At 37.5% G+C, this 27,877-nt stretch overlaps 1 pseudogene; it reads right to left on the reverse strand.

The window, feature by feature from the left end:
• Positions 1-490: 490 nt before the first annotated feature.
• On the reverse strand, positions 491-27,264 carry LOC140877658 (uncharacterized; annotated as a pseudogene).
• Between the last annotated feature and the right edge of the window lie 613 nt (positions 27,265-27,877).

Below are 27,877 nucleotides of genomic sequence, written 5' to 3' on the forward strand. Positions count from 1 at the left end.
TATGTCTTAATAAAATGTTAATTATTTATTTAAAGATTAATTATTTATTTAAATGATTTTATTTTACTAATTATTTAATTAATGTTTTAAATTGTTTAAGTTTATCTGTCAAAATGATTTTATTGTGCAATTTAAATTGTTTTAATATTTTAAAAGTTTAGGCTTGCATATTTAAATGATTTTAATTTTAATTGTTTAGTTTATTCTTTTAAATGATTTTAACGGTTTAGATTATTTATTTAAAAGCTTTTTAACTGTCCAAATCATTTTAAAGGTTTTTATACCGCTTGTGTATTTATTTAAATTGTTTTCAAACGTTCATCTAGTTTGTTTAAATCATTTTAATCGCTCTGTTATTATTTAAACTAGTATTTCACCCGTGCGATGCACGGGATGATATTATTAAAAAAATAATTACTATGCAAATTTATATAAATATTTAAAATAAAAATAAAAACATTAAAAATCATACAATCAACAAACAAAATTTTTATTTCACATTCTAAAAAACCTCCTTTAATACTACATTGGTCGTCGAATTTTTGTTGTTATTATCACTATCACATATCAAAATTTTTAAACCTTTAGGATTTGTAACTCTCGATACAGCAACATATAACTGACCATGACTAAAAACAGGTTTTTTCAAAAAAAGTCCGACATGAGATAAAGATTGACCCTGACTTTTGTTGATTGTCATTGCATATGATACCTTCAAAGGAAACTGTCTTCGTTGAAATTTGAAAGGAAGTCTTGGATCAGAGGGAGTCAACGACAATCTTGGAATAATCACTTTATGACCCGCATTATTTTCGGTTAGAATATTTCCATCTAAAACATGATTTCCAAGTCTCGTCAAAATCAACCTAGTTCCATTGCAAAGTCCAAGAGAATGATCTATGTTTCGCAACAACATAACGGAAGTTCCAACCTTCAAGTTTAACTCGTGATTTGGTACTCCAGAACACCTTATTCCATTTAAGAACTCGGGTGTATGCACATCATGAAATATATCAACATTACCATCTGAATGACATGTTGTATCAGAACTAAGATACAATATTCCCTCCAAATGATTTTTAGCAATCATGTATTCGTTTACTGATTGAACGACATCAAGAGTCGGGGCCAATATAGCTCTTTTTTGCAAATATGTTGCATCACAGACAGTATTTTCAAACAATGGATACGTGCTCTCAACAATTGTTGCAACAGGATCATTGTAATCTTTGAGAAAAAGTTCATCCGGAATATCAATTGTTGCATAACCATTATTTGCTTCTCCAATTTTTCCATCCCCTAAATTAGCAATCCAATCAGAAAATTGTATCATTTCAGCACTATCTTGATCAGAACCCAAATTCTGCAGGCGCATGTTTTTCGTCAATCTCAGAACTTTGCAATGCCTCCAAAAATACGATGAATTAATAGTGGCAAGAACAATATCCTGTCTACTTCCTTTTGGAATAACAGGCAATATTTGTCAAAAATCACCGCCAAAAACACATGTTTTCCGTCCAAAAGGTAGTTGAAGACTTGAAGGATTGAAAAATCTTATTATATCTTTCATGCTTTTATCCAAAGCTTCAAAACAAAACTTGTGAGTCATTGGAGCCTCGTCCCAAATGATAAGTTTAGATTTTACTATAAGTTCTGCAAGAGGGCTTCCTTGCTTGATATTGCACGTTGATTCATCGTTGATATTAAATGGAATTGCAAAGCGAGAATGAGCGGTTCTTCCGCCTGGTAGAAGAAGAGATGTTATACCACTGGATGCCACGTTCAAAACAATTTCTCCCTTAGATCTGAAACATGCCGAAAGAGTTTTCCAAATAAATGTTTTTCCAGTACCTCCATATCCATAGAAAAAGAAAATCCCTCCCCTGTTTGAATCAACAGTATTTATAATTGTATCATATACTTGACGCTGCTCATTGTTCAAATTATTGAGGAGATTTTGATGTTCTCTAAATAGAGCTCTTCTATCAAAACGCAACTCATCATGTATTAAGCTATTTCGCGAAGATTGAAAATATTCTTCACTTGGAAATGGCATTGATTGACATCCACGTAAACTCTTTCCATAACTTCGCAAAAGTTTTTCAATTTCTACCAACGCATGACTTTTAATTTCATCATCATTTAATTCCAATTCTACAAAATTAATAAAATTCAATATATAAATGCGTATTAGATTTAAAAAATGTCAATTATAAAAATAAAATAATATATTGGTGCATACATTGATGCTGCAGCAAGTTACGTTGTTTGTATAAAATATCATCCGATAAATATGTCCAACATTACTCCCAAACTACTTCAGGTCGACTGATACTATCCGGTGACAATAGAGTAGCGAATAAAACTCTCATGGAATGTGCTGAAGCCCATTGACTTGCCTCAATGATTCCATCAATATACTCTTTGTCGTCGTTCAACAACCCTAATGCATAGCAAGCATCATGAAATGTACGGTATTGAATACCATTGACAATAGATAGATCATCATAACACATGGCACCACAAACTACATTGAGAAGACATCTTAAATAGTACATATCACCACAACCCGGAGGAACATAAAATATGCGCCCAATTGAAAATCTCTGTTTTCTAGGAACAAATTCACGTGTATCTCTTTTCCAAACAAACTTCATTGGAAATTCAGCATATGTTAATTCTCTTCCCTCTGGATATTTCTTATTAGCTTCCATCCATGCAAGAAACATGCTTTGATTAACAGTAGGTCGTTCAAGAATAGTATCGATTTCATCCATATCAGAAAAAATAATATTTTGTTCATTCGAAAGATGAAAACTCAAACGCTCAACAGGTGGGTCTCTGTATTGAATCTCAAATCCAAAAATTCTCCATGCAGCCTCACACGGGGAAATGTATCTACATTCGTAGTACATGTTGACTTCATCAACAGTTTTTCCCAAATTCTCATCAACTGAGCTCTTATAAAATGATGCAGTAACACGATCGTGTCCTTTGTTTATATATTTGAACAAATATTTTATTGCTCGAGATTGGTTGCACCATTCGAAATTCATATGATCTCCATACTGAATTAGCAAATAACGATTATGAGGAACAACGAACCTGTTATCGAGATTAATGCCATTCTTGAGAATTGTTCTTGCATTATCTCTGCGTTTATAGACTGGGTATCCATCCTCATCAATTGAAGTCACTTCAACAAACTTTTTTGGAAAATGCTTTGTGAAACGACCATCAGACATGCATGGAGAATTCTTTCTTGCCTCTCCACATGGACCGTGCAACATAAGATCTCTTACTGCACCATAATAAATGGGATCATCTTTTTCGTCCGGTATTTCAGCAGAAATGATAACATTGATTGCCTTTGGTGATGGATATTTGTCTTCTTTGCAGAGGAAAAGCAAAATGTGGGCATGCGGTAATCCTCGCTTTTGAAATTCCACGGTATATATTACTGCAAAATGTGGGCATGCGGTAAACTTAAAATTTCTTAATATTGATGATAATGATAATAAATATATAAAGTTTTAAAGAATTTAAATTTTGTACCTGCTTTAACATTTCCAAAAATTTTATTTTTTCGGAGATCTTGGATCAAGGAATCTAACTTTACCTTAAAAATCCTGCAAACAATATCCGGACGGTCCTCAGGCTTCAACCCACGTTCCCCGATAAATCTTACAATTTCTGGCCTTTTTGGGTTACATGTAAATGTTATAAATAAATCAGGGTAACCGGCCCATTTGCATATTGCCATCGCATCTTGATAGTTCTGAATCATATATCTAGCCCCTCCAGTAAATGTATAAGGCAATATAATACGCTTTCCTTGAGTGGACGGATTTGTTTCACCATGCAAAAGTACATCATGAAGACCTTTGTACATCTCACATCTCAATTGTTTCTGATTCATCCGGATATATGTCAACCTTGCAGATTCAACCATTGTGTATGCATCCACTACAAATTGTTGAAAAAGCATTCTTGAAGATAAAATAGTTGAAGAACCGCATTCCCGGTGTGACGACCCGGTTCTTAATCTCTCAAATCTCAAAATTAATCCAAAATCATGAATTAAATCTAACTTTAAGCTATAAAGAAAAGGAAAAGAAAATAAAAAAAAAATTTAAAATGAGCTACGCTCGCGCGGCTAAAAAGTGCCACGCGAGCGCACCCTGTTTTACTCAAAACAGAGGTGCAGCTCGGGGCTGCGCGCGAGCTGCTCTTTTTTACAGCTCGGGCGCGGTCCTGGGCAGAAAAATATTCAGAAATTCCCAACCTTTTCTCAGCTTAGAAAACATTCTCAATCATCTGTACCAAGTCTAAAAAAACTCATACAAATTCCAAACTCGATCCAAAACATGATATATAAGTTCCAAATCATGAATATAAACATAACCAAGGTCTCAAGCATCTATACATGCATTTATTACATCAAACAAATCGCTAAAGAACGATAAATGACATCAATTATTTCATACTTCATACATGTAGTCTAAAACAAACTAGACCAATACAACCCGAGTCCTCACATTCTAGACTCTCTCCCAGCTGTCAATGACGTCGATGACTAGCTCCTGCCCCTTCTGTTGTCATGCACACATACAAAACAAGACAACAGCTGGATAAACTCTGGTGAGAAAACATTCTCAGTATAACCAACATATAGAAAGCGTTAAATAAATCATCTTGACTCTATTTAAACTCGACTCAACAAGTAGAGTACGTAAACGCTTTAAATACGAATTGATTCACATAACTTCGAGTCCATCAAAATTCATAAATGATATTGAAATGGATATCCATCTAACGAGTTCGTAACCGACTCGCAAATAAGGTTAACAGCAACCTTGGCATAGAATCAATTCAATATAACATCATATCAACTCGAAAATAAAGATCCACTACCTGTGATGGATCGACAACATCACAATCAAATCAAAAACATAAATAAGTATGTGGTTTTTGCGGGCCAACTCAAGATTAGTCGTTCTTGAGTTTCAAAGACCCTACTTTGCGATGTTGTCATTATACCTTCGTTTATCTCGCTTCTGAACTCTTAAAATCTGAAAGATACAACCAAAATACATATATCAAACTTCATACCAATCTATCATTTCAGAAATGAGTCAAAACCATCAAGAATTCATCAATCAATCGCATTTCAAACCTCAACTCTTTCTTCGTTAGTTCATGTCGGCTTCTTGTGTCGTTTAGCCTTCAAACTCAACTGAAACTGAATAAGAAACATACTATAACATTCAAAACATCTCAACAACAACTTCAACTCAAATATCGGCTATCAAAACCGTTCCAAAACTCGATTAAACGACGTAGCGATTCAAAATCGGTAACCAACGTAATCCCGAAACCATTTCTTTCATTCAAAACATATGTATGTGCTCTCAATCAAGAAAACCAGCTGATATATCATTCAAAACTTCATCTCAATAGCTATAAAAATCGATTAACATGCTGGAATCAAGATTGGATACAAATAACACAAACTCATCAATCCGGTTTCGATATAGAATCACATAAATGTCGATAAACATAATCAAAAACTCAACATCTGATATCTATCAACTTTAGAGCTTCAAACCATACTGAAAGATATGAACACTTACACTCCCTCATCGTAAGGATTCCAGAACAATTTACGGAATCGAAATCGGACAACCGGTTCAAAAGTTATAAGGATTTGAAGATCAAAATTCTAAAGAAAACAAGAAGATCTCGGATGCTCTGTTCTTATTTTATGAATTTGAGAAGGAATTACACGTGCACATGCTGAGTCTTGCAATAAAATCTGATAAATTTCAACCAAAATTGCACTTTAGTCCCTCAAGACTTCAATAATTGCAATTTAGTCCTCGGCCCTTATTTTCATTCAATTTCAATCCTAAATAATTTAAGAATATTAGAATTTAAATCGAAACTCTAAATATTCCCAAATTAAATATACTCGGATTAAAATTTAATAAATTCGGATTAATATTAATTAATCCGGGGCCTTACATTTCTCCCCCACTAAGACATGAGTTCGTCCTCGAATTCATAAACAGTATAGATATGCAGTCTGCATGCTCATAAGAATAAAGAATAACTGAAAACTGAATAAGAACTCACATCAGTGAAATATATAAGGAAATCGTTGCTTCTTATCTTCTTCGACTTCCCACGTTGCTTCTTCAACTCCATGTCTACTCCATTGAATCTTCACCAATGGAATGGTCTTCGTTCGGAGTTGCTTTGTCTTCCTATCAAGAATCTGAATAGGTTGCTCGAAATAGCTAAGAGTGTCATCCAACTCAGCTTCATCGGAGCGAATCACATGAGATGCATCAGATATGTACTTCCTCAACATCGATACATCAAATACATCATGTATTCCAGATAAAGACATAGGAAGAGCGAGTCGGTAAGCTAGATTGTCTATATTCTCGAGAATCTCATACTGCCCAATATACCTCGGAGATAATTTCCCTCGTTTTCCAAATCGAACGGTGCCTCTGAACGGTGAAATCTTTAGAAACACTCTATCTCCCTGATCAAAAGATAACGGCCGTCGTCATACATTCGCATATCTCGTCTGTCTGTGCTGTGCTGTTCTCATTCTTTGCTGTATCAGTTTCACCTTCTCAGTCATCTGTCTGATCATATCTGGCCCTAACTCAGGTACCTCAGAGACATCATCCCAATACAAAGGCGATCGACACTTCTTCCCATATAATGCTTCAAATGGTGCCATCTCTATACTCGTCTGATAACTGTTGCTTTAAGAAAATTCCACAAGTGGTATAGAATTTTGCCATGTAACACCAAAATCAAGTACTACAGCTCTAAGCATCCTCAAGCGTCTGAATAGTTTGTTCGGATTGACCGTCAGTTTGAGGATGATAAGCAGTACTCAAATGTAAACGCGTACCTAGAGCTTCCTGTAGGCTATGCCAAAAGAACGAAGTGAACCTCGGATCTCGCTCAAATACAATCGACTTCGGCACACCGTGTAGTCTTACCACTTCTCGAATATAGAGATCCGACATTTGATCATGACGATAAGTCATTCGATAAGGAATAAAGCACGCAGATTTCGTCAATCTGTCGATGATCACCCAAACAGCATCGCATCCTCGAGATGGTCGTGGCAACTTCGTTACAAAGTCCATGGAAATGTGGTCCCATTTCCATTCAGGAATCGATAAACTCTGTAATAAGCCACCTCGTTTCTTTCTTTCAGCTTTCACATGTTGGCAATTCAAACATTTAGGTACAAATTTATTCACATCAGACTTCATTTGTTTCCACCAGTACTGACTCTTCAAATCGTTGTACATATTTCTGCCTCCAGGGTGAACACTGAAGCGACTACAATGGGCTTCTTTCAAAATATTCTGTCTCAAGTCTGCAATATCGGGAACAACTATTTGATCATTCACATATAAGATATCATCGTCACTAACCTTGTACTCAGACTGATGTCCTGATCGAATCATTTCAATCGACTTCTGCACATTCTGATCGGCTTTTTGTGCTTCTTTGATACGAATCAATAACTCTGGCTCAGCACTGATTGCATAAACTCTCATCGGTCTTCTATCTGTCTCAAATACATACCCAGAAACACAACAATTCTCAATCAAATTAGATACACCTACAGTAGATAAAGATAGAGCACATACTTTTCTACTCATGGCATCTGCTGCTGCATTAGATCTTCCCGGATAGTATTTGATTTCACAATCGAAATCCTTCAACAAATCAAGCCATCGTCGTTGTCTCATGTTCAACTCAGATTGTGAGAACAGATACTTCAAAATTTTGTGATCAGAAAAGATTTCAAACTTCTCGCCGTATAAATAATGTCTCCAGATTTTCAAGGCAAAGACGATTGCAGCCAATTCAAGATCATGAATCGGATACCTGACTTCATGTGGTTTCAGTTGTCGAGAAGCATAAGCGACAACATGTCCTTTCTGTATTAAAATACATCCCAAACCCTGGTGAGAAGCATCACAATAAACAACAAAATCACCAGTACCTGTAGGGATTATTAAAATTGGCGATGTAGTCAATCTCTTTTTGAGTTCGATAAAACTTCTTTCACACGCCTCAGACCATACAAATGGTGCATTCTTCTGTGTAAGCTCTGTAATAGGCTTCGCTATGGATGAAAAATCTCGAATGAATTGACGATAATAACCTGCCAAGCCCATAAAACTTCGAATTTTTGGCACAGATGTCGGTCTCTGCCAACTGATCACAGCTTCAACCTTACTCGGATCCACTGAAATACCATCTCCTAAAATTACATGAACAAGAAAAACAACTCGCTGCAACCAAAACTCACATTTGGATAACTTGGCATACAATTTCTCTTCTCTTAATATTCTCAATACAATTCGGAGATGATCAGCATGTTCACACAGATTCTTAGAGTATATCAAAATATCATCGATAAAGATAATCACAAAGTCATCTAAATATCTTTGAAATACTCTATTCATCAATCCCATAAAAACTGCCGGTGCATTCGTTAGACCAAAAGGCATGACTATGAATTCATAATGGTCATACCTGGTTCTAAACGCAGTCTTAGGAATGTCCTCGTCTCTAACCCTCAATTGATGATATCCGGATCGTAGATCAATCTTCGAATATACCGACGAACCCTGCAATTGATCAAATAAATCATCGATACGAGGTAAAGGATAGCGATTCTTTACCGTTGCTTTGTTCAATTGCCGATAGTCAATACACAATCTCATCGATCCGTCTTTATTTCGAACAAATAATACCGGAGCACCACATGGGGATACACTCGGTCTGATATATCCTTTGGCCAACAAATCTTCAAGTTGGTCCTTCAGTTCTTTCAATTCAATTGATGTCATTCGGTACGGTGCTTTCGATATCGGTTGTGTACCTGGCATCAATTCAATACCAAAATCTACCTCTCTGTACGGTGGCAATCCTGGAATCTCGTCAGGGAATACATCTGCAAACTCACTCACCACCGATATATCAGTCAATTTCGGACTAGTCTTCAGTATATCGACTACATAAATAAGGAATCCTTCTGCCCCTTTCTATAACAAGTCAGTCATAGAAAGAACAGATATCAAAGGAATTTTGGCTCGTGATACCTTACCATAGAATTTCCATTCATCAGTCATATCAGGTCTGAACTTTACAATCTTCTGAAAACAATCCACTGTAGCTCTATACTTGGTTAGCATATCGATACCGATTATGCAATCAAAATCAGATAACCCAAGAACGATACAGTCAAGATCAACTTCATTACCTTCGTACTGTAGTACACAGTTTCTAACAGATTTCACTGATACTATACCTTTTCCCAACGGTGAAGATATAGACACTACAGTAGCTAATGACTCAACAGGAAATGAATACATCGTAACAAATTGTTTAGATATGAAGGTATGCGACGTACCAGTATCAAATAAGACATAGGCAGGATAACCAGAAAGAAAACAGTTACCTGTAATCACATCGTCCGGTGCTGCTTGTGTTTGCTCTTCTGTCAATGAAAACACTCGTGCTTGTTTCCTGGGAGGTTGATTCACTGTCTGAACTCCTCCTCTACTCGGTGCTACAGGATGTGGTTGAAAAGAGTGAACAGAAGATGTAGGTTGACCTACCGGTCTCGATGATCCCGCACCCTGTGCACCTTCAGAACCTCGTTGTGGATACACTCATGCAAAGTGTCTCATCTTGATGCAAATTTGGCAGCTTCCAAATACACCTCGACATTGTTCATTGGTATGGCGACCACCACACTTGGTGCAATACACATCAGACTTCTGTCCAGCCCTAGACTGTCGGGAACTACCTGAACTCGAAGAGCTACTACCACCAGATCTCTTGAACTGTTTACTCTTGCCCTTAAAAAAATTCTTCTTTCCACTACTGCTACCTCCAGCTTCAAATCGAGGTGGCGGTGGAATCTGTGACTGTTCTTGAGACTGTCTCACTGGCTGTGGCACAAACTGTGCTCCTCGTTGTTTCAATATCCCTACTTCTGCACCCTTTGCTCGATTCAGAGCATCAGCAAAGGTATTCGGTCTTCCCGAATTCACAAGTGTAAATACATCAGGATTCAAGCCATTAATAAATTGATCGGCTTGAGCTTCATCACTAACAGCGATATGTGGAGCAAACTTCAACAAGCTAGTGAACTTGGCAACATATTCCTCGATATTTAACTGCCCCTGTTGCAAACTCGCAAACTCTGCTCCTTTGTCCTTGCGATAAGACACAAGAAAGAAATGCTGATAGAAAGCAGTTCGAAATACAGACCAGGTAATAACAGTACCTTGGTTCTCCAATGCTTTCTTTGTCGCTATCCACCAACTCTTGTCAAGGCCATGCAGTTGATGAATAATCAGTCTCACATGACGATCATCTGAATAATCAATGGACTCGAATAACTGCTCAATATCTTCCAGCCAATTTTCACATTCCACAGCATTCTCAGTTCCTTGAAACATCGGTGGTTGGAATGACTGAAATTGTTTCAGAAGTTTCTCCATCGGATTAGCATCACTAAACTCATCAGTAGAAGTACTACCCTGTCCATGTTCAGTTGCTGTCACTGGGACCTGTGCAGCATTTGTCTGTTCAGGCTCATTCATAGCCAATGTCTGTCTAACCCTCGGTGCTGGTCGGGGAGGCATATCTGATAATCAAACAGATTAGTGTACAGTTCAATCTCAGATAAAACCATTCTGTTTCAACTCACAATGCCTTCTCAAAAGATCGAAACTGATTCATTCGTAATCATACATGCTTCCAATCATATCAGATAACAGATAACATGCAATTCGTAAAGCTGTAAATCAAGTCAAATAATAAACATGCTTCAAGAATAACTAAATCAGAATAAAAGACTCGATCTAACCCCACTCATCTATTCTCAGTCCGAGAAACTTATGCTCTGATACCACCTGTTGTGACGACCCGGTTCTTAATCTCTCAAATCACAAAATTAATCCAAAATCATGAATTAAATCTAACTTTAAGTTATAAAGAAAAGGAAAAGAAAATAAAAAAAAAATTTAAAATGAGCTGCGCTCGCGCGGCTAAAAAGTGCCACGCGAGCGCACCCTGTTTTACTCAAAACAGAGGTGCAGCTTGGGGCTGCGCACGAGCTGCTCTTTTCTACAGCTCGGGCGCTGTCCTGGGCAGAAAAATATTCAGAAATTCTCAACCTTTTCTCAGCTTAGAAAACATTCTCAATCATCAGTACCAAGTCTAAGAAATCTCATACAAATTCCAAACTCGATCCAAAACATGATATATAAGTTCCAAATCATGCATATAAACATAACCAAGGTCTCAAGCATCTATACATGCATTTATTACATCAAACAAATTGCTAAAGAACGATAAATGACATCAATTATTTCATACTTCTTACATGTAGTCTAAAACAAACTAGACCAAGGTTCCTTGCTTCTAAAGTTCAAGACATCATCTACAACCCGAGTCCTCACATGCTAGACTCTCTCCCAGCTGTCAATGACGTCGATGACTAGCTCCTGCCCCTTCTTTTGTCATGCACACATACAAAATAAGACAACAGCCAGATAAACTCCGGTGATAAAACATTCTCAGTATAACCAACATATAGAAAGCATTAAATAAATCATCTTACTCTATTTAAACTCGACTCAAAATGTAGAGTACGTAAACGCTTTAAATACGAATTGATTCACATAACTTCGAAGCCATCAAGATTCATAAATGATCTTGACATGGATATCCATCTAACGAGTTCTTAACCGACTCGCAAATAAGGTTAACAGCAATCTTGGCTTAGAATCAATTCAATATAGCATCATATCAACTCGAAAATAAAGATACACTACCTGTGATGGATCGACAACATCACAATCAAATCAAAAACATAAATAAGTATGTGGTTTTTGCGGGCCAACTCAAGATTAGTCGTTCTTGAGTTTCAAAGTCCCTACTTCGCGATGTTTTCATTATACCTTCTTTTATCTCGGTTCTGAACACTTCAAATCTGAAAGATACAACCAAAATACATATAACAAACTTCATACCAATCTATCATTTCAGAAACGAGTCAAAACCATCAAGAATTCATCAATCAATCGCATTTCAAACCTCAACTCTTTCTTCGTTAGTTCAAGTCGGCGTCTTGTGTCGTTTAGCCTTCACACTCAACTGAAACTGAATAAGAAACATACTATAACATTCAAAACATCTCAAAAACAACTTCAACTCAAATATCGGCTATCAAAACCGTTCCAAAACTCGATTAAACGACGTAGCGATTCAAAATCGATAACCGACGTAATTCCGAAACCATTTCTTTTATTCAAACCATATGTACGTGCTCTCTATCAAGAAAACCATCTGATATATCATTCAAAACTTCATCTCAATAGCTATAAAAATCGATTAACATGCTGGAATCAAGATTGGATACAAATAACACAAACTCATCAATCCAGTTTCGATATAGAATCGCATAAACGTCGATAAACATAATCGAAAACTCAACATCTGATATCTATCAACTTTCAAGCTTCAAACCATACTGAAAGATATGAAAACTTACACTAAATCGAAGCCCTCGTCTTAAGGATTCCAGAACAATTTACGGAATCAAAATCGAACAACCGGTTCAAAAGTTATAAGGATTTGAAGATCAAAATTCTAAAGAAAACAAGAAGATCTCGGATGCTCTGTTCTTATTTTCTGAATTTGAGAAGGAATTACACGTGCACATGCTGAGTCTTGCAATAAAATCTGATAACTTTCAACCAAAATTGCACTTTAGTCCCTCAAGACTTCAATAATTGCAATTTAGTCTTCGGCCCTTATTTTCATTCAATTTCAATCCTAAATAATTTAATAATATTAGAATTTAAATTGAAACTCTAAATATTCCCAAATTAAATATACTCGGATTAAAATTTAATAAATTCAAATTAATATTAATTAATCCGGGGCCTTACACCCGGTCATGTAGTCGATACGCAAAAAATTCTCTTATACTAACCATTTTTCTCCCTACAGAACTTGATTTTGATTCTGAAAATGAAATATCTTCTCTATAACCATCCTCACCATAGGGGAAAATCAGTGGATATTGGAGAGAAAAATATGAAGGATTTAGTTCATTGATGCGTTTAAGTCTTCCCGTTTGTGTTTCGACTAAAATATCTCTATCTCCTAGAGACTTGTCGAAATCTCCCACAATTAATGCTTCAACATCAGAAGCAGATGGAAGATTATATCTTCTTTCATCACCATACCTTCTCCCAATAAGCTTTAATTTAACATCAGACCGTCCTTCTTCTATCATTTTTTCTCTAGTCATTCTAAAAGACTTAACCAAAACATTGTTTTTGTCTAACATGACCTTCAAATCTGAAACTATCTGGAGATGAAGATTATTTGTGTCGCTATTTTGTCTGAGGAAAATATAATGTTAAAGTTTAAATTAATATAGTTTGTATGAACTAATTCATAAACATGATATAAGTGAAAGAGTGGGTGCCCGGTGAGCCAACTTGTGGCTAAGGGCTTTGATGACTCTTTGTATAAACAATCTTTTGTTTAATATAATTTACACTTTTATTAATGGCAATGACTTTATCTTTCTTCATATTGTTATATTGTGATATACTATTGTTGTTTTGATAAAGACCTTGAATATACTATAGTGTATATAAGATGTGGTAGAACATGGGGATGTCTATCATGAAACACATCTTATAGTCACTGTATATTCTAAATTGTTTCTAGTCGATTGAGCCGTCCGATAATAAGGATAAGGATCGCTCGAGTTTGAGACTAGCATTTGCGATGCAGAGTACCACGTTTCATTGGTAGGGAATATAGAGATGTTCGAAGCATGCAAATGGATATTCATATGATGAATGATCGAACTACCCTATCCGAACTTTCCAAGTGGTTATCACTTATCGAGTGGATAAAGTCCGCGGTTTTGGTTGTACACCATTAGTCCTTACTACTTGAAACATCATTGAGACTCTATATGCTAGTACTGTGCTTTGACTCGTTTACCGACTCTATTGGGGTCATCAGGTGTCGGGATTGGGTACAGTTACAACACATATAGGAGTCGATGCTTTGTTGTCAAGGATTCACCACATACTTGCGAGTGTGGATATCCTATGCGATCTGAGGAGATATTAGTGTGACGAATCTCTGGCCAGAGTACATGATGTGTTTTAAGAAATGGTTTCTTAGTAGCACATGCGATGTCACTATTTGATCTTCAAGATGTATTGCATAGTTATCGAATCTCGAACGACTCTCGATTTACCAATGGTTGTTGTTTCGATCGGGATATTTGGATGAAGGGACCGTACTGTATGCTAACCAAAATATATTGGTTCTTGCAGGCACTATCAGTGATACCTAGGGAATCATGGGGCGATGTTGCTAGGCGCTCATACCATGATTCGATGGGCAAGTCAGAAATTGTTGTTCCGAGTCACAAGGAGTTGTGAGCCCACGGCTAGCTGTATCCCTGAACCATTGAGGGTCACACAGAGTAATGGATTTTTAATCCCCGTTGAGATAGTTAAATTTAAAGAGTTAAATTTAATGAACAAAGAAGTGGGACTTCTTATTTAAGAGTAGAGGAGTAAGATTTCCTAAAATGACATAGGGATGGGCATTTTTGGAAATCACTGAATTCGGATTCAGAAAAATTTATCTTGACTTTAAAAGGTGCAGAAATGGTTTCTGTGAACATTGGTAAAATCGGTTTATCAATCAAAGTCACGATGAATTTTATATTAATTTCTGAACATGCGAGTTTTGCTTGTCAGCCTTGAACTTATGACTAATGGGCCCTAAGCTGTTAGCGGCCTACATTATAAATAAGTTATTGCAGTACAGAAATTAAACACAACAGGTCACAATTTTCGAAAAGCCCTAGTTTTCTCTCTAAAAGTGGCCGCCCCCCTCCCCTCTGCTTGGGAAAAATCCAGCCTGTGAATTTTGAATTACAGTCTGGTTTAACGGATCAAATTCGTTAATTCTCTTCGTAGAAACTTCTGATAGATTTTCTAGTGCAATCTATCAGAGGGATTAAATCTCTGTTCGTGGACCTGATTGAAGAACAGTTCGTTCATCAGTTCCAGGGATATACAACAAGAGCAAAGCAATCTGTTGGTGTCCATAATCTCGATTCAAGATTGGAGGTAAAAATTTATAATTGTTATTTAATTTTTACACACACAATTTAATCGTAAAGTTTTGATACCCATTATGGAATCGTTCCATACAGAAATTTTAAACTTCCGCTGCACCGGGTATCAATTCTGATTGATCTGATCGCCGTTCTACAACAGTGGTATCAGAGCCAGGTTGCTCAGATCAAGCGATTAAATTAATCGATTGTACAAAAATTTTTAAGCCTCGGTTTTTGAAACAAAATAAATTTTTTAAATTAAAAATTTTTCAGGCAAAAACACGGGCAGCGAGAGTCGCTGCCCGGCCCGAGCCCTTTTGGGGCGCGGGCAGCCCGGAAGCGTCCCGGGCGGCCCGTGAAAAATTAATTTTTAATTTTAAAAATTAAAATTTTAATATGTTAAAATTCTATTTTTGGTCCGATCGAAAATTGTTTTTGATTGGTCCACGAGGCATCGATCGAATTGTTCGAGTCCGAAATTTTTAAAATTGATTTTTGGATAAATTTGAATTTTTGGAAAATTTAAATATTTTATCCGTTAAATTGAATTTTGAAATTAATTATTTTTGGTACAATTGATGATAAGATATGATCTTATGGAAATATTGAGTAAAATATGATTTTATGTATAAAATTGGATTTTATATGTAAAATATGATTTTATTTGATAAAAAGATAAAATATGATTTTGTATGTAAAATAAGATTTTATATATGGAATATGATTTTATCCTTTTAATTTAAATTGTCATTGCACGTTATCCAATAAATTAATTTTGAATTAAATGTTATTGGATAAGGATGATCGATTGCCATGACCAATTTTGTAGGTGTATGTTAGGAATTTACATTTGTTTTTATTGTTGTTGGATTTATTAATGGGCCTGGTTTATGGCCCAATATGAATTGTCATATGTAATAAAAGTGGGCCTGGTTTATGGCCCGTTCCCACCCCTTGAAATGTATCCCCTACTTGTCATGGTTATTTATTGTAAATACATTAGACTTAGTGGGAGATGAAGATTTGAAGACGGAGGTGGGCCCAGCAGACAATAAAGACAGAAGAAATGTAAATTGGAAGCTCAATGTAATAGGATTGCATTGCATACTGCATATTACCTAGGATTGGACTAAGACTCGTGATTGGCAACCACGGGTCGATTAGAAATGGAATCGATCATCCTATATAATATATGATATTATCGTTGTTTGCATGTTTTAGACAAAATTGTATGAATCCCGCAAGCATACAAAATTTTAAAATGATGAGACAAATTTTCAAAATTAAAATCCCTCATTTTAAATATGATTTAAAATTGATATCAAGATAAATAAAGGAAATTTAAAATTGTTTAAATGTTCCTACCTTCCATCAACGATCAATGTATGAGATGCTACCCGCGGATACGGTCCGGCTCATATTATTGGGGGGCCCGTTCGTCGGAAAGCTGTACATTGGATCGACACATGTTGTAAGTTGGGTGGAACTCCCATGGGATCGGCTCATATTATTGGGGGATCCACATGGCGACCGTCCATCACAACTTAATATTGATGGGTCATCTTGACATGTCACAATAAATGGCGTCATATTATTGGGCCCTTATTGGACATGAGGTAAAAACGTGGAGGTTGCTTTGGAAGCAATTGGGCTCTACCTTTTGAAAATTATGGTTGGCTGATATTATTCGGGACCATAGTTTGTCAATTGGACTCCATGTTCTCACTAAGGAAAACAGTTTCCCGTTTTCACTAGAGGGTAGTGAAATCGTTAAAATAGTGGGAGTGAGATTCATAAAATAAATTTCGCCTATTTTATGTCTTAGTAAATTAATTAAACAATCACTGATATTTGTCTGTTTCTTTTCAGTATTTCATAAAGATGAATTCGCGTAATCCACTTTTCTCGATCCTCGAACAAAATAAATTGACTGGCGCAAACTATACGGAATGGTTCCGTAAGTTGAAGATTGTCTTGACTTCGGAGAAGATGCTCTATGTGTTAGAAAAATCTCCTCCGAAGGAAGCACCAGCTGACATATGTCCGGAAGAGTTAGCCAAACTTGATACATGGTGGGACCATGATATCAAGGCCAAATGCTATATGCAAGCCTCGATGTCTGATGAACTCCAGAGGCGATTTGAGGACACCGTGAATGCTGCTGACATTCACGTACAACTCAAGGAACTTTTTGGGGCTCAATCGAGAGCTGAAAGGTTCTCTACTATAAAGGAGCTAATGACGCGTCGCATGCATGAAGGGACTTCGGTCCGTGATCATGGGGTACGAGTGATTTGGCTCATACAGAAGTTGGTAACGCTTGATTAGGTGTTGGAGCATGAACTCAACGTGGACTTATTACTTCTATCTCTTCCTTCTTCGTTTGACGGATTTGTGGTGAATTTCAATATGAACAAGATGGAGGTCTCCCTTGAAGAGATGGTCAATATGCTTGTAACATATGAATCCACTTTAAAGAAGGATAAACCGGCTTTCTTGGTGGGCTCCTCTTCTTCTGCTAAGAAGGGGCCAAGTACAAAGGGTAAGAAACGTTCTGCCCCATCCAAGAAAATCGAACCCGAGAAGAAGTACAAGACAAAGGCTTCAAACATGGAAAAATCCAAGGATGTTTGCCATTACTGCAAGAAGCCCGGTCATTGAAAACGTAACTGCAAGGAATATCTAGAGCAGTTGCGAACTGCGAAGGGTATGTTCTATATTGAAATAAATGTTTCACTTAATACTACTTCTTGGGTATTGGATACCGGATGTGGATCTCACATTTGCAATGATTTGCAGGTGATGACAAGAAGTCGCAGGCTTAGAATGGGTGAGACCCAGCTGAGGCTCGGAAATGGTTCCAGAGTTGAAGCTAAAGCTGTGGGAGATATTTATTTAATTTTGCAGAACGATTTTAATTTACTTTTGAGAGATGTTTTATTTGTTCCAGATTTGATTAAAAACATTATTTCTGTTTCTATGCTTGATAGAGATGGTTTTTCTTGCAATTTTGTGAATGGGATTTGCAATATTTACAAGAACGAATGTTTGATTGGAAATGGACAACTTAAAAACGATCTATATAACTTAAAATTTAAAGACGTTCCAATAAATTATGTTGATAAACCGGCAACAACAAACAAAAGGAAAATCGATAGTCAAAACCCGGCAAACCTTTGGCATGCTAGGCTAGGTCATATTTCCTCAAGGAGGATGAACAAGCTAGTGGGAGAGGGCATGTTTGATATGTCTGATATTAACTCTCTACCTACTTGTGAATCCTGCCTGAAAGGAAAAATGACTAAATCTCCTTTTAAGGGAAAACCTGAGCGTAGTCAAAATCTGTTGGATTTGATCCATACAGACGTTTGTGGTCCATTTAGAATTGGTACTCAATATGGACACACCTACTTCATTACCTTTACTGATGATTATTCAAGGTATGGGTATTTATATTTAATGAAATATAAGTCTGAAGCATTTGAAAAGTTCAAAGAATTCAAGGCTGAAGTAGAAAACAAGCTAGGTAAAAGTATTAAAGCACTTCGATCGGATCGAGGTGGAGAATACTTAAGTACCGAGTTTTTGGACTATCTAAAAGAGAATGGGATTCTCTCTCAGTGGACTCCTCCTATGACACCACAGCTGAATGGTGTATCGGAGCGTCGTAATCGAACTTTGTTGGACATGGTTCGATCCATGATGAGCTTCACTGAGCTTCCACCTTCATTTTGGGGCTATGCGCTTGAAACGGCGGTATTGTTGTTGAACAACGTCCACACTAAAGCAGTGGATAAAACACCATACGAGTTATGGAATGGCAAAGCTCCTAAGTATTCGTACTTGAGGATTTGGGGATGTCCTGCTTACGTGAAGCAGACAGTGGGAGATAAGTTGGATAGTCGATCCACCTTATGTTATTTTGTAGGGTATCCGAAGAATTCAATCGGATATTATTTCTATCATCCTGCTGAAACAAAGGTGTTTGTTTCAAGGAATGCCACCTTCTTGGAGAAGGAGTTCTTATTGGATAAGAAAGGCGAGATGATGGAACTCGAAGAAATTCGAGAAGAACCCGAAATACAAAATAATGATCCTACACCTCAGGAACCATTGATGGACACGCCTATACTTAGAAGATCCGAGAGGACTTCTAAACCTCCTATTCGATATGGTCTTCTTCTTGAAGGGGATCAAGATGAACCCGATGTTGGATGTGATCCAAGAAACTTCAAGGAAGCAATTTCTGATGCGGATTCAAATTTATGGCTTGAAGCTATGCAGTCGGAAATAGATTCGATGCATACAAACCAAGTTTGGTCTTTAGTAGATCCTCCCGATGGAATTGTTCCAATAGGGTGTAAATGGATCTACAAGAGAAAGCTTGGGCCTGATGGTAAGGTATTGACCTACAAGGCGCGATTGGTGGCGAAAGGTTATACTCAAAGACAAGGAGTTAACTATGATGAAACCTTTTCACCAGTTGCAATGTTCAAGTCCATAAGAATCCTTATTGCCATAGCTGCTTGGTATGACTATGAGATATGGAAAATGGATGTGAAGACTGCATTTCTTAATGGAAACATTAAGGAAGAGATCTATATGACGCAGCCTGAGGGATACACATCTATGGGAAGCGAGCATAAGGTATGCAAGCTTCAGAGATCAATCTATGGTCTAAAACAAGCATCAAGAAGTTGGAACCAAAAATTTGATGAAACAATAAAGGATTTTGGTTTCATCAAGAATCCGGAGGAACCATGCGTGTACAAGAAAGTAGTTAAGGATGCTGTGACATTCTTAGTACTTTATGTTGATGACATCCTACTTATTGGGAATGATGTAGGGATGCTGCAGTCAACAAAGATATGGTTATCAGGTAGATTCTCGATGAAGAATTTGGGTGAGGCATCCTATATTCTAGGGATACAGATCTATAGAGATAGATCTAAGAGAATGATAGGACTCACTCAATCAACCTACATCGACACCATATTGAAACGTTTTTCAATGGATGGGTCCAAGAGAGGACATCTACCCATGTGTCATGGAGTTTCTCTATCCAAGTCTATGTGTCCCAAGACTGATGAAGAGATAGAGAAAATGACACATGTACCATATGCGTCAGCCATAGGTAGTATCATGTATGAGATGATATCTACCAGACCGGATGTAGCATTTGCTCTGAGTGTCACGAGCAGATATCAAGCTAATCCCGGTCAAATGCATTGGAAAGCCGTGAAGGACATTCTTAAGTACTTACGAAGGACTAAGAATATGTTCATGGTATATGGAGGAAGAGAACTAAAATTGGAAGGCTATACCGACTATAGCTTCCAAAGTGACGTGGATGACTCGAAGTCAACCTCTGGATTTGTGTTCATGCTCAATGGCGGTGCTGTCTCTTGGAAGAGTTCCAAGCAGGACACCACAGCGGATTCCACCACTGAGGCAGAATACATTGCAGCATCAGCTGCTGCTAAAGAGGCCGTTTGGATGAGAAATTTCGTCCAAGAGTTGGGCGTCATTCCTGAAGTTGTTGGTCCAGTCCCGGTGTACTGTGACAACACGGGTGCCGTTGCTCAGGCAAAGGAACCAAGGTCTCATCAAAGATCCAAACACGTACTGAAGAAATACCACATCATCCGGGAGATTGTGGAAAGAGGAGACATCACTGCCGAAAGAGTGGCCTCTGCAGACAATATCGCTGATCCACTTACTAAGCCCTTGCCAGGACCATTATTTGACAAACATCGCGAAGCAATGGGTCTACGTAGTATGACTAGTTGGCTTTAGGGCAAGTGGGAGATTGAAAGAGTGGGTGCCCGGTGAGCCAACTTGTGGCTAAGGGCTTTGATGACTCTTTGTATAAACAATCTTTTGTTTAATATAATTTACACTTTTATTAATGGCAATGACTTTATCTTTCTTCATATTGTTATATTATGATATACTATTGTTGTTTTGATAAAGACCTTGAATATACTATAGTGTATATAAGATGTGGTAGAACATGGGGATGTCTATCATGAAACACATCTTATAGTCACTGTATATTCTAAACTGTTCCTAGTCGATTGAGTCGTCCGATAATAAGGATAAGGATCGCTCGAGTTTGAGACTAGCATTTGCGATGCAGAGTACCACGTTTCATTGGTAGGGAACATAGAGATATTCGAAGCATGCAAATGGATATTCATATGATGAATGATCGAACTACCCTATCCGGACTTTCCAAGTGGTTATCACTTATCGAGTGGATAAAGTCCGCGTTTTTTGTTGTACACCATTAGTCCTTACTACTTAAAACATCATTGAGACTCTATATGCTAGTACTGTGCTTTGACTCGTTTACCGACTCTATTGGGGTCATCAGGTGTCGGGATTGGGTACAGTTACAACACATATAGGAGTCGATTTTTTGTTGTCAAGGATTCACCACATACTTGCGAGTGTGGATATCCTATGCGATCTGAGGAGATATTAGTGTGACGAATCACTGGCCAGAGTACATGATGTGTTTTAAGAAATGGTTTCTTAGTAGCACATGCGATGTCACTATTTGATCTTCAAGATGTATTGCATAGTTATCGAATCTCGAACGACTCTCGATTTACCAATGGTTGTTGATTCGATCGGGATATTTGGATGAAGGGACCGTACTGTACGCTAACCAAAATCTATTGGTTCTTGCAGGCACTATCAGTGATATCTAGGGAATCATGGGGCGATGTTGCTAGGCGCTCATACCATGATTCGATGGGCAAGTCGGAAATTATTGTTCCGAGTCACAAGGAGTTGTGAGCCCACGGCTAGCTGTATCCCTGAACCATTGAGGGTCACACAGAGTAATGGATTTTTAATCCCCGTTGAGATAGTTAAATTTAAAGAGTTAAATTTAATGAACAAAGAAGTGAGACTTTTTATTTAAGAGTAGAGGAGTAAGATTTCCTAAAATGACATAGGGATGGGTATTTTTGGAAATCACTGAATTCGGATTCAGAAAAATTTATCTTGACTTTAAAAGGTGCAGAAATGGTTTCTGTGAACATTGGTAAAATTGGTTTATCAATCAGAGTCACGATGAATTTTATATTAATTTCTGAACATGCGGGCTTTGCTTGTCAGGCTTGAACTTATGACTAATGGGCCTTAAGCTGTTAGCGGCCTACATTATAAATAAGTTATTGCAGTACAGAAATTAAACACAACAGGTCACAATTTTCGAAAAACCCTAGTTTTCTCTATGTTCCATACCAATGAAACGTGGTACTCGGCATCGCAAATGCTACTCTCAATCTCGAGCGATCCTTATCCTTATTAACGGACGGCTCAATCGACTAGGAACTGTTTAGAATATACAGTGACTATAAGATGTGTTTCATGATAGCCATCCCCATGTTCTACCACATCTTACATACACTATAGTATATTCAAGGTCTTCATCTAAACATCTTATAGCATGTCACAACATAATAATATGATAAAAGATAACGTAAATGCCATTATAAAAGTGTAAATTATATTAAACAAAAGATTGTTTATACATAGAGTCATAAAAGCCCTTAGCCACAAGTTGGCTCACCGGGCACCCACTCTTTCAATCTCCCACTTGCCCTAAAGCGAACTAGTCATACTACGTAGTCCCATTGCTTCGCGATGTTTGTCAAATAATGGTCCTGGCAAGGGCTTAGTAAGTGGATCAGCGATATTGTCGGCAGAGGCCACTCTCTCGACAGTGATGTCTCCTCTTTCCACGATCTCCCGGATGATGTGGTATTTCTTCAGTACGTGTTTGGATCTTTGATGAGACCTTGGTTCCTTTGCCTGAGCAACGACACCCGTGTTGTCACAGTACACTGGGACTGGACCAACAGCTTCAGGAATAACGCCCAACTCTTGGACAAAATTCCTCATCCAAACGGCCTCTTTAGCAGCAGCTGATGCCGCAATGTATTCTGCCTCAGTGGTGGAATCCGTTGTGGTGTCCTGCTTGGAATTCTTCCAAGAGACAGCACTTCCATTGAGCATGAACACAAATCCAGAGGTTGACTTTGAGTCATCCACGTCACTTTGGAAGCTAGAGTCGGTATAGCCTTCCAATTTCAGTTCTCTTCCTCCATAAACCATGAATACATTTTTAGTTCTTCTCAAGTACTTAAGAATATCCTTCACGGCTTTCCAATACATTTGACCGGGATTGGCTTGATATCTGCTCGTGACACTCAGAGCAAATGCCACATCCGGTCTGGTAGATATCATCCCATACATGATACTCCCTATGGCTGACCCATATGGTATGTGTGTCATTTTTTCTATCTCTTCGTCAGTCTTGGGACACATAAACTTGAATAGAGAGACTCCATGACACATAGGTAGATGTCCTCTCTTGGACTCATCCATTGAAAACCTTTTCAATATAGTGTCGATGTAGGTAGCTTGAGTAAGTCCTATAATTCTCTTAGATCTATCTCTATAGATCTGTATCCCTAGAATATAGGACGCCTCACCCAAATCCTTCATCGAGAATCTACCTGACAACCATATCTTTGTTGACTGCAATATCCCTACATCATTCCCAATGAGTAAGATGTCATCAACATAAAGTACTAAGAATGTCACAGCATCCTTAACTACTTTCTTGTACACGCACGGTTCCTCCGGGTTCTTGATGAAACCAAAATCCTTTATTGTTTCATCAAATTGTTGGTTCCAACTTCTTGATGCTTGTTTGAGATCATAAATTGATCTCTGAAGCTTACATACTTTATGATCGCTTCCCATGGATGTGAATCCCTCAGGCTGTATCATATAGATCTCTTCCTTAATGTTTCCATTAAGGAATGCAGTCTTCACATCCATTTGTCATATCTCATAGTCATACCATGCAGCAATGGCAATAAGGATTCTTATGAACTTGAACATTGAGACTGGTGAAAAAGTTTCATCATAGTAAACTCCTTGTCTTTGAGTATAACCTTTTGCCACCAATCGTGCCTTGTAGGTCAGTACCTTTCCATCAGGCCCAAGTTTTCTCTTATAGATCCATTTACACCATATTGGAACAATTCCATCGGGAGGATCTACTAAAGACCAAACTTGGTTTGTATGCATCGAATCTATTTTCGACTGCATAGCTTCAAGCCATAAATTCGAATCCGCATCAGAAATTGCTTCCTTGAAGTTTCTTGGATCACATCCAATGTCGGGTTCACTTTGATCCCCTTAAAAAAGAAGACCATATCTAATAGTATGCCTAGAAGTCCTCTCAGATCTTCTAGTAATAGGCGTGTCTTGTGATGATTCTTGAGGTATAGGATCGTTATTTTGTATCTCGTGTTCTTCTCGAATTTCATCGAGTTCCATCATCTTGCCTTTCTTATCCAATAAGAACTCCTTCTCCAAGAAGGTGGCATTCCTTGAAACAAACACTTTTGTTTTAGTAGGATGATAGAAATAATATCCGATTGAATTCTTCGGATACCCTACAAAATAACATAAGGTGGATCGACTATCCAACTTATCTCCCACTGTCTGCTTCACGTAAGCAGGACATCTCCAAATCCTCAAGTACGAATACTTAGGAGCTTTGCCATTCCATAACTCGTATGGTGTTTTGTCCACTGCTTTAGTGTGGACGTTGTTCAACAACAATACCGCCGTTTCAAGAGCATAGCCCCAAAACGAAGGTGGGAGCTCAGTGAAGCTCATCATAGATAGAACCATGTCCAACAAGGTTCGATTGCGATGCTCCGAAACACCATTCAGCTGAGGTGTCATAGGAGGAGTCCACTGAGAGAGAATCCCATTTTCTTTTAGATAATCCAAGAACTCAGTACTTAAGTATTCTCCACCTCGATCTGATCGAAGTGCTTTAATACTCTTACCTAGTTTGTTTTCTACTTCAGCCTTGAATTCTTTGAACTTTTCAAATGATTCAGACTTATATTTCATCAAATATAAGTACCCATACCTAGAATAATCATCAGTAAAGGTAATGAAGTAGGTGTGACCAAATTTTGTACCAATACTAAATGGTCCGCAAACATCTGTATGGATCAAATCCAATAGATTTTGACTACGCTCGGGCTTCCCTTTGAAAGGAGATTTAGTCATTTTTCCTTTGAGGCAGGACTCACAAGTAGGTAGAGAGTTAATATCAGACATATCAAGCATGCCCTCTCCCACTAGCTTGTTCATCCTCCTTGAAGAAATATTGTCACTCCCCGAGACCGAGACGTGCCACCGGCGTTGTTTCAAATTCACACAAATTATAAAACAACCAGCCTCGTAGTACAGTATAAACCAAACCAGTCTATTATCATAAATAAACTTCAAAACATTGTCTTTACAACTCGATAAATCCATCAATAACAAAACCAATGCGGAAGCGTCTAAAAACTTAATAATAAAACATTAATATTAAAAATCCCAAAAAAATAAACATAACGACATTTATTTTTATTGGTCATCAATCACCATCCCCAAAACATATCTTGCTCACGAACTTCTACATCATCATCTTCATAATCTGGGAGGGAAAAGTAAGGGGTGAGTGTTTTGGGAAACACTCAGCAAGTGGGGGCCGATCGATCATATCAAATATATACATATATATATTTATCTCAAAACTTGTAATATATTCCATAACAAAACATTTCTTTCATGTCCCAACAAAGCATAACAAAGAATAATATCATCATAACAAAATAGACATGATTTACATACTTTGGCCAGACACTGAAATTCCTCTCATTAATCGTGGCTAACTGATCAGTCCCCTATATGTAATCTCTCTAAGGGGTGAGGTCATAGAACGGTTATTATTACCCACCGCATCAGGGCCATAACATAACATGGTTCGGAAATTCCCTTTCCACTCTTAATTTGAGTCATAACAGTGCCAAAACATACTTATAACAAATTCATCAAGAATATCAATTACATAGCAAAATTCGAAAGAATATCATGAACGATCGAAATTTTAAATCATACATAAGGTTTTAAAACAAAAGCCCACTTACCGTAGATGTGTACAAAAATCAATAACCTTACAAAGCCTGGACCAAAACTTCAATGGAAATTCGAAAGTACTTCTCGAAACACACTAATCCGTGAACCAATCAAAGCAAGCCTCTTCTTTAATCTATTCTCAATTCACGAATCTTCTCTGACAATCCTTTAAACAAATTCCTATGCCACTTACGTGAGGATTGAACAACTCCTTTTTAATATTGACAGAAGGCTTCGAAAAATAGTACAGAAAAGGAACTAAATTGTGGACGGAAATATGGATCAAAGTTGCAGCCTCTACACACGAAAATATGGAAGAGACTGACAAATCCTAAGGTTGCAAATCTGCTCGAAAGTAAGGAGAAAAAATAGAGACGATTTAGGTGTGATTATTCCACAAGCACTGCTCCTCTATTTATAGGCACCAAAGAAATTTGAGATTGACTAGGATTATGACTTTCAAATTTTGAATAGAAATATATCTCCCAAAATTTGACTACATCTTGATCTTGATCATCTATCTCAATAATATTTGTAAACTAATTATCAAGATACCCAAAATTTTTATTCTATCTCCAAAAATATCTCGATGACATAAAATATACTAATACAAAATATCATAAATTAACTATTATCACAAATAAATAATTAAACAATAAAAGATCCTAAACGTAATTTAGAAAAATTACGGTTTTCACATTCTCCCCACCTTAAAAGAAGTTTCGTCCTCGAAACTTTGATTAACTTACTAGTAAGGGTCGCTAAGCTAAATGGTTCGATCGGTTACTCAGGTATAAGCCCTAGCATCTTACGAATCTCTTAGATGTAAACGAATGGGTGGCGCCAAAATCGAACGAAACAGATAAAGAAACATTGTTGATTAGAATGGTACCTTCCACGACTTTGTTTGCACTGCCTGCTTCTTCTTGAGTAACTGCATAGACATGAGCATTGGGTTTATTTTCCTTTGGTTGGCCTTGGGTAGTAGTACTAGTATGTGGTCCTGTCCTTGCCTTCATGGTTTCGGGACATTGAGCAATTCGGTGTCCGAATTTTCCACAGTTGAAACAGGCACCAGTGTTTCGAAGACATTCCCCTTCATGTCGGAGGTTGCAGGTGGGGCATAGCTTGATCTGTGGACAGTTTGGAGCAGCATAAGTTTCCTTGAAGGATTCATCAGAATTGTTCGAACGCTTGGACACATGTTTGTGTGAAGAAGATTGGCCGTCAGAGGTCGTTTGTTGTGGAAGTCATTCTCACGACGCTTGATGTCCGATTCAGCTCGGATGGCCGCTCCCATCAAATCCGCGAAGTTGGCAGGCTGATAAACTGCTAATGCCGACTGTATACAACTATTCAACCCCTTCTTGAAACGATGCAACTTCAGATCATCGTCTCCCATAATTGTTGGGGCATAGGAACCAAGCTCATTAAACTTGGAAGTGTATTCCACCACTGTCATGTCTGGTGTTTGCGTAAGATTCTCAAAATCGTTCAGCTTCTGCATTTTAACTTCAGCTGGAAAGTACTGCTTCAGAAATGCGGTACGGAACTGCTGCCATGTGATTGCTCCCACAGCTAGCATAGCAGGTGAAACGGTTTCCCACCATTTCCTTGCTTTGTCCTCCAGAA

Source organism: Henckelia pumila, chromosome 2 (genome assembly GCF_033568475.1).
Source record: "Henckelia pumila isolate YLH828 chromosome 2, ASM3356847v2, whole genome shotgun sequence".
In the NCBI taxonomy this organism is placed as follows: Eukaryota; Viridiplantae; Streptophyta; class Magnoliopsida; order Lamiales; family Gesneriaceae; genus Henckelia; species Henckelia pumila.